Here is an 8,380-nt window from a genome sequence, read left to right as displayed (position 1 = left end):
CTTCAGAGCATGCTGAATATTGATGTTCTCAGCGTGCTCTATGTACATCAACCATTGTACTGCAGGTGCTGAATACCTTTTCTGTGTCTTGTGATAATTGTCCATAGGAGCTAAAGCAATGGAGTTGTTGTTCAAATACATGAACCAGTACTGTGCCATACAGACAGACGCCAATGTGATGTGTTGGAAGGGGTCAATGCAACAAGTCTCTATCTCCTCATCAATATCCCTGCAGCCCCTCCTGATGCACTCACACTTAGTCGTTTCCATTACCTGTTCCTAAATCGAATACAGGCCTCTCTTAATATATCTACATCCTGCCTGCAATAGTAAGCCAGAGCCTTCTTTAGTTTAAATACAGTACCTGTATTAGCAGCGTGCTATTTCAGGAATTCTTCTCTCTCCCCGGGCATCATGGTTTCAGGGAGTGACCCCACGTAGTCTTGATTGGCCATTGTGTTGAACAAATGGGGGAAATATCCTTTTTAGCCTTGAAACTCCATAGCTTTGAGTAATTTACTTAATTTAAGGGGCAAAAATGAGAGGCTGTCAATAAACCGGATCTTGTAAGCTGGTAGGGTGATACACAGAAGTTTTCCCCTCCAAATTATAAGCTGAACCTTAACCTTTTCCCAGATCAGCTGTCTCAGTACTAGGTACCCGTCATAACCTTTGGCATTGTGAGCGATAAAAGGGCATCCTTTAAACTTATTATTTATAAATGTCTTTACAAACTGATCCAGACATCTAACACCATAAACAGTCCCACCTCACAACATCTTCATCATCATCATCCTTCAACATATCCCTGGCACATGCATAATTAGGTATATGTGTGCCTGTCTCTTGACAGCATTCAAAATCATAAATGATGTACCTTTTGCCAATTCGTGGTCGGTCCAACTCTTTTAGAAAACATAAATGATATTCCAAGCTTTCAACCTTCTCAGAACACTGACCACACTTGGGTTCCTTGCATTTTATGTGAGGAGTAAAGACGTAAACCCCACACTTTTCACAATATTCTTTACTCTTACAGTCAACTTTCCCCACCCTAGCGAATTGTGTGTGAGTTTCAAGACATACCTTAGAATGACAAAGCACTTTGCACCTATAGCAACACATCTTTTCCTTCTCTACCTGCTGACATTCTTGCTTGAGACATGCTCTGCAGATATATTGACAGCCATGACTAAATTTATGGTGATGGGGGATGTGGCAAAATTTACAGAAATAGTGTTCACCCAGCAAACCCTTGATATTTTTGATGGCATAGTAATGATTGTCATGTAACAATATAAACACTATTTTTTCTTGCTGTGGGTGACCTGTGACAAAAAACCTCCATCCATCCTGCAGATAAAACAAGATCTTTACAGTGGCCCCTAAATCTTCTTCAAAGAGGTGTATCTGAGAAAAGTTAACCATGTTTTCTGTGGAAATACCCAGTCTGATGTGAAGTTCCCTGGCCCTGGGAATAATTTCTTGATTTCTAACATCCCCACCAATGAGTCAGAGCAAACAGCTAGCAAAACACAGAAATTCGCCTTCTACATTGAAATCTACTAGGTGCTGTCTTTTTTTCTCCAGTACTTTGGTGAACAGCGTAGTGCTTAACTTCCTAAGCCCTCCACCCTCATTGTTCTTCACAATAGTAACCATTAGTTATAAATCCACCCCCCCACCCCCCCAATATCTCTGCCTTACTTTGAAGCAGATTTTCAATACTGGTCAGAAAATCATTAGCATTTAAATCATCCATATTCCTCCTAAGAGAAAAGAGAGGATGATTTAACCCATCTGCATCCAACCAGAGTTGAACAAAATCATTTGGGCCTATGTCTCTAGCAACATTATTTAAAAGATTCTGTATAGCATTATGAATAGCCTCTATAACATGTACAAAAGACCGGATACGGTCAACATTAACAAATCTATATCGCTGATAGTATTTCACAGCTGTGAAATTTCAGATAGGATTCTCCCACTCTTGCACCATATCCAGATAAACATTGTTCATATTCTGGACATAGAATGATATATCTCCTCTTCTGGTTGAGATACAGGCGTAGATTCACTACTAGCATTGTCTTCTGGGGATGCGGGGAGTTCACCTCCATGCTTTTTTGCTTTTTTGCAGGATGGTTCTGATAAATCAAACAAACAAAATCTTATCACCAACATTCCTAATAATGTAATACAAGCGCACCCCCCCACACACACTTTTAGATTCTAAATTAATACTAATGGTTTTGTAGTTGGATAAAATGCTAGCCGTTATACCTCCTAACTCTTGTGTTGTGTGGCTTGTGGATAATTGAGATATCATGCCATGCTGGGGTCCTACCTGCTCTGTGGGGATAGTGAGATCCACAAATGCCTGATCGTCTTCCCAATCTGAAGGAAAAGAAAAACCCCAATGGTCAGAAATGTTGCAGAAATGTTGCAGAAATGTTTGTAAGAATCTGAATGTCTGAAAGTATGAAAAACAAATACCATTATAAAACTGCAGACATTCGGAATCAGTCAGTTCCATCTAGTAAAAGAAAACAAACATACCAAGAATATTATAAACACATTCTTTTTTATATCCAAGAGAGACAGTGTTTCAAAATTTAGCAATAAAACTACTTACAAGATCAGTGCCCCTTACACATTCGGAATCAGTTAATTCCATCTAATAAAAGAAAACAAACAGGCCAAGAATATTATAAACACATTCTTTTTTATATCTAAGAGGTATAGTGTTTCAAAATAAAATTACCTACATTTGTAGCCTCCATTCTGTAAAGGGGGGGGGGTATTCTTAGCAAATCACAGGGGTCCAGAGGTATGGATATGCCAGAAACCAGCAAACATGTCTGGGGACCGTATGAGCCCTACTTTTGTACACTCTGGTAATGTCACAAATCACGCCCCCAGCCATCCATCAGGAACCCTCCCACCCATCAGGAAACCCCCACAACTGTATCACATGAGCATTGATTAATTTATATATCTGGGTTTAGCATCAGATAAGGTTAATTAGATCAGCAAATATAAATTTCATAGTGTTAACAGTTTCTTATAATTAATTCTGGTGAGTTCTTCACCCCATTTGCAAAACTGACCAGTCTACCCATATTAAGAAAAATATAATACATCCTTCATGTGATTTGTAAAGTGTGTTTTATTATAAATTTCATAGTGTTAACAGTTTCTTGTAATTAATTTCTGTTACATTCTGACATATGTATCTCTTCAGAGACAATGGCAATTAAGCTTCAATTTTTGACATTAACGACATTGGTTTACTGTTCTTCTCAATAAGTTGTATGAATGCCTTGACCTCACCAAGGGAACTCCGGGTGAAATATAATTTATCCACTTTGTCAGAAATACTGATAATGATCCAGAGAACATGAGGAATAGAAAGTCTAAAACATAAGCTGTTAATAAGTTCTGTTTCACTGGTACCATCCACGTGTTCTTCATCTGATTGTAGGCACCCGATTAAACAATGGTGTAATATTTTAATGATACACACTTTTAGAATCTGAGGCATGCTGATCTTTTGAGACCCTGTCGTTTCTAAACAGGAAATAAGGTAGAATTAAAACGGCTGTTTCAACTAAACAATACACTGCTTTTTTTAAAAAAAAAAAAAAAATTACTTACCATTTGATGTTTTGCAGAATCGGCAATGACATGGCTTTATAATTTCGTTCTCTTCAACGAAGCCGTATGGCTCAGGTCTTTTTCTTATTCTACGCCTATGCTTGGGGGGGTTGGGGATCAAATTTACATCAAACAAATCCCCATCAGAGGATACAATGGCTTTTGCTGTAGTTTTAAAAACATCTTTGGAATCAGAGCTAGCCATCTTCAAGACTGGAATTAAATTGCTAGCTGTTCAGGGCTGGCTGCACAAATTCTTCTGCCCCCTTGCAAATGACCCATCTGGGAGTCTCGCGCATGCCCCAAATCACTGGGGGTATGTCATGCCCGGGCATGTCCCTAACCCTAGCCCTAACCCCTCCTTTCTACTAGCAGATGCCTTGCGCAGGCGCTGAATCACAGGAGGTATGTCATGCCCAGTCATGCCCCGAAGAAGTCCTAACCCCTTTTCTACTAGCAGATTCAAACACGCATACCCGGCGCCGCGTTCCTGCCTGCCTGTATCTTGTAGACATTTTTTTAAAAAATCCTGTTAATATTCCTTGTCTTTTGCTGTAGGGGTAGAATAAACATACAAAGGAAAATAATGAACCACAACAACAAAACAAATTATGTTACTGGTAGGAAATTATTCCATGTAATTTTTAAAGTTCTTATAGACCACTATAAATTATATTAGTTGGTCTTCCCATTGCAACAATAGCGACCAAGGTCATAAACAGAAAGCAAGCACAGAGAATGCAAATCTGGAATCATGCCTTTCCAACATTGTAGGGAACAAGTTAAAATAATAGAGAGAGGAGTACATAACAAAATTATAACATCAAGAAACAAACTGAAACAAAAGGATTGAGTTGGGCAGTTTAGCTGAGGCTTGCAATGCATGCCAAAAATAGTGTTTGGGATATGTATTGAACAATAGGAAAATCAACAGCTGGCTGCAGAAAACAGATTAGAGACAACAGGTTATTAGCTTGGAATGAGTTGAGATTTCAGTGAATGCCAACTAACCAAACAAACACAACAAAATATGCAGGACAAAAGTCAAGGAAACAGTTCATTATTTGGAAAAGACGGCAAGACAAAGTTACAGGAAGAAAGATGAACTTATTAATTCCTATATTATGCTTTTTCAAAAGAAAAAAAGATCCAACCTGTCAGTAGGTGCACTGGTGAGGGGAGAAGAAGGGTCAGAAAATTGCAGGTGAAAAAGGCAAGGAAATGGTAGAATATCTTTTAATTGCTTTTAACAAATTTAATTCACCAAGGCTGAATGGATCCCATTTTTAGAACATTCCAGTGTTCTACAAGAATTGGAAAATGCAACTATAAAACCACTAACTTTAATCTTTGAGACAGACATGAGAAATGTCCAAAAACTGGAGAATAGCTAATCCTTTAAAAAATGGAAAAAGGAGATCCAGGAAACTACAAACCAATCAACTCATCATCAATACTTAGAAAGTGCTAGAAAATAATATCAAACAGTGAGTTTGCAAACTCTTAGAAAAGAATGAAGTAATGCTAGAATCCAGGATAGAAATGTTAAAAAATGAATTGTGCCAGACAAATCTTACTACTTTTTAAACAAATGACACAGTGACTAAAGAGTTGACAAGGGAAATATCATGGATATAATATACCTAGATTTACTAAAACATTTTACAAAGAAGACCTACTTCTGCCTTCTCCATCACCATGAGCCATGGTGGCACAGAGGTTAGAGTATGGTACTGCAGGCTACTTCTGCTGACTGCCGGCTAACTACAATTTGGCAATTCAAATCTCACCAAGCTCAAGGTTGACTCATCCTTCCATCCTTCCAAGGTAGGTAAAATGACGATCCAAATTGTTGGAGGCAATACGCTGACTCTATAATATATATTACATTACATTACATTACATTAGAATACAATACAATACAATACAATACAATACATACATACATACATACATACATACATACATACATACAAATATATATATATATATATATATATATATATATATATATATATATATATATATATATATATATATATATATATTTCTGGTATTTTTAAAGTCAATCTCATGTCCTGTGGCTTTGAGGTGTTGGACCAGGGAAGAGGTCGGTTCTTCTTTTTTGATTGAGTTCTTATGTTCTTCAACGCGTGCACTTATTCTCCTGTTAGTTTGTCCAATGTATGAGGTGGGGCAGGCGGTGCAAGGGATTTCGTATACTCCTTGGCTTTCTAACTCGATTTTGTCTTTAGGGTTTCTTAGGATGGTGGATATTTTTCTGTTGTGCAGAATGCTGTTTTAATGTTGTGTTTTTGGAGGATCTTGCTGATTTTGTCTGTAGTGCCTTTTATATATGGGAGGAGGGCTTTGCCGTTCTCTTGTTCTCTGTCTTGGATTTTGGTTGGGGTTTCTTTTTGGATTAGGTGGGTAATCTTCTTTCTTTGGAATCCATTGGCTGTTAGTACGTTGGTGAGAGTGTTTAGTTCGGTTTTTAGGTGTTGTTCATCAGCTAAGCATTTTGTTCTGGAGATGAGTGTCTCAGCTACGGAATTGATCTGTGCTGGGTGGTGGTGTGAGAGTGCATGTAGATAGCGGTTTGTATGTGTTTTCTTCTGGTAGATGGAGTGTCCTAGGGAGCCATTGGGTTTTTTGTATACCAAGACATCTAGGAAGGGAAGTTGATTGTTAGCTTCTGTTTCCATGGTGAACAGAAAAATATCCACCATCCTAAGAAACCTTAAAGACAAAATCGAGTTAGAAAGCCAAGGAGTATACGAAATCCCTTGCACCGCCTGCCCCACCTCATACATTGGACAAACTAACAGGAGAATAAGTGCACGCGTTGAAGAACATAAGAACTCAATCAAAAAAGAAGAACCGACCTCTTCCCTTGTCCAACACCTCAAAGCCACAGGACATGAGATTGACTTTAAAAATACCAGAACTATCGCCAAAACCGAACACTTCAACAACAGAATAATCAGAGAAGCCATAGAGATAGAAAAACACCCACACAGCATGAATAAAAGAGATGACACCTCCCGCTTACCAGCCATTTGGAAACCCGCCCTCATGAACAGACGAGTACCTAACATGATGAATGACACCAGACCCACACCCACGAGGGCCACACAAGATGCCACCACCACACTTCCACGTAAAAAGCAGACTCACACCCACACAGAAGATGAGACACGACCACAGACCAGAAGCCGCACTGCAGCTGCATCACTACCCACTTCAAACCCCCTGAGCCATACATGAAGCGAACTGACCCCCACCATGAAGATGCAGCACGACCACGAACTCGAAGCCAAACAGCAAGATCACAGCTCACCAGCTCAAATCCCCAGTAACTAAGACCAACCTGAGCACAACCAAGCCCCCACCTGAACAGAACACACCTCCAGCCAATCAGAACATGGCCAACCCCCAACCAATCAGAACACAGCCAAACCCCAACCAATGAGAACACACCCGCACCCAATCAGAACACAGCCAAGCCCCCACCCAATCAAGTCACACCCCCACTAGCAGTTAAAAGGAAGAAGCAGCTGCAAGCTCACATCACTCTGAGAAGCACAGAGCTGAAGACAGAAGCCTGAAGTTGATGAATGAGACTTCATCGAAACGTTGCCTAGATACTTCCAATCTTACGCGGGAGAAAACCCGAATAACCAAAGATACACACACACACACACACACACACACACACACACACACATATATACATTTTACAGCTGCCAATGCTTTTTCATATTTCTTCCCACTGTGCAGACCCAAACTAGAAAAATACATTACCCTGTTTGAAATAGTTGATATCATAGAAAATAGTTGATATCATAGAAACACGTATAACATCCCTTGATGTTGTAGGATCCCTGGACACTATACAAGCAAGATTAACAAACTTTGAAAAAAAAAGATACAGCACAAAAAAATGAACACCAAACATCCACAAACCATACCTCTACCCAACAACTGAAACCAAAACCCAATCCACAAAAAATCACAAATCCTTCAAATATCGATATTCCCATCCTCATCAAAGAAGACATTGAGCATGAACAGAAACAACCAAATGCCATCTTATTTGGTCTAAAGGTCAGTGAGAATGATGACATCACTAACATTCGAAATATCGGAGGGCGGAGCTGGTGTCGCAGTGGCACGATGCGTGAACTTGATGCTCCAAGATCGCCATCGATATCTCTGCTGTTGGATGGTTCCACTGGACCAAAACCTTCCTGTAGAGATGGTGATCGATAAGGGCACGTCCTGCTGATCCCAGGGATACTGCAAAGTCCCTGGTAGATCCAGAAGAAGCCCTTTTTGCCAGTGGCAGAGAGGCAGCCATTTAAGCTGCTGAAGCTGGGACAGCTCTGGAACAGAAGAGATCGGAAGTGTGTCAGTTTGGTGAGATGAATTTTTACTTACTATTTTTTGGAGAGAACATCCTAAAAGACTTAAAGTGAAATCAAAAGTGAAGAGAAAAGAGGTCAAGTGGTGAGATTAAGCTAGTTAAACTGAAGGGTTTTTCCCCCTTTTTATTGGAACTTGGAATTTGGCAAAGCTTCTCAATTTTAAACTGGACTGATCTTTTTTAATTTTTTATTTTCTTTAACAGTTTTCTTGAAAGTCTGCTTTGATTAAGACTCTTCTTTCTGATTTGAGATTTATTTATTTCCCTTTAAAAAAAAAGATTTTACTTTTTTTTTAA

At 39.2% G+C, this 8,380-nt stretch overlaps 1 pseudogene; it reads right to left on the bottom strand.

The window, feature by feature from the left end:
- Positions 1 to 380: 380 nt before the first annotated feature.
- On the bottom strand, positions 381 to 1,428 carry LOC148130458 (uncharacterized; annotated as a pseudogene).
- Positions 1,429 to 8,380: the final 6,952 nt, after the last annotated feature.

The sequence above is a fragment of the Notechis scutatus genome, chromosome 5 (genome assembly GCF_049901735.1).
Source record: "Notechis scutatus isolate UNSWTSFEM ecotype Mainland chromosome 5, rNotScu1.2, whole genome shotgun sequence".
NCBI lineage: Eukaryota > Metazoa > Chordata > Lepidosauria > Squamata > Elapidae > Notechis > Notechis scutatus.
Note: the sequence above shows the minus strand (reverse complement) of the source record. Positions and strands in the feature narration are given on the sequence as shown.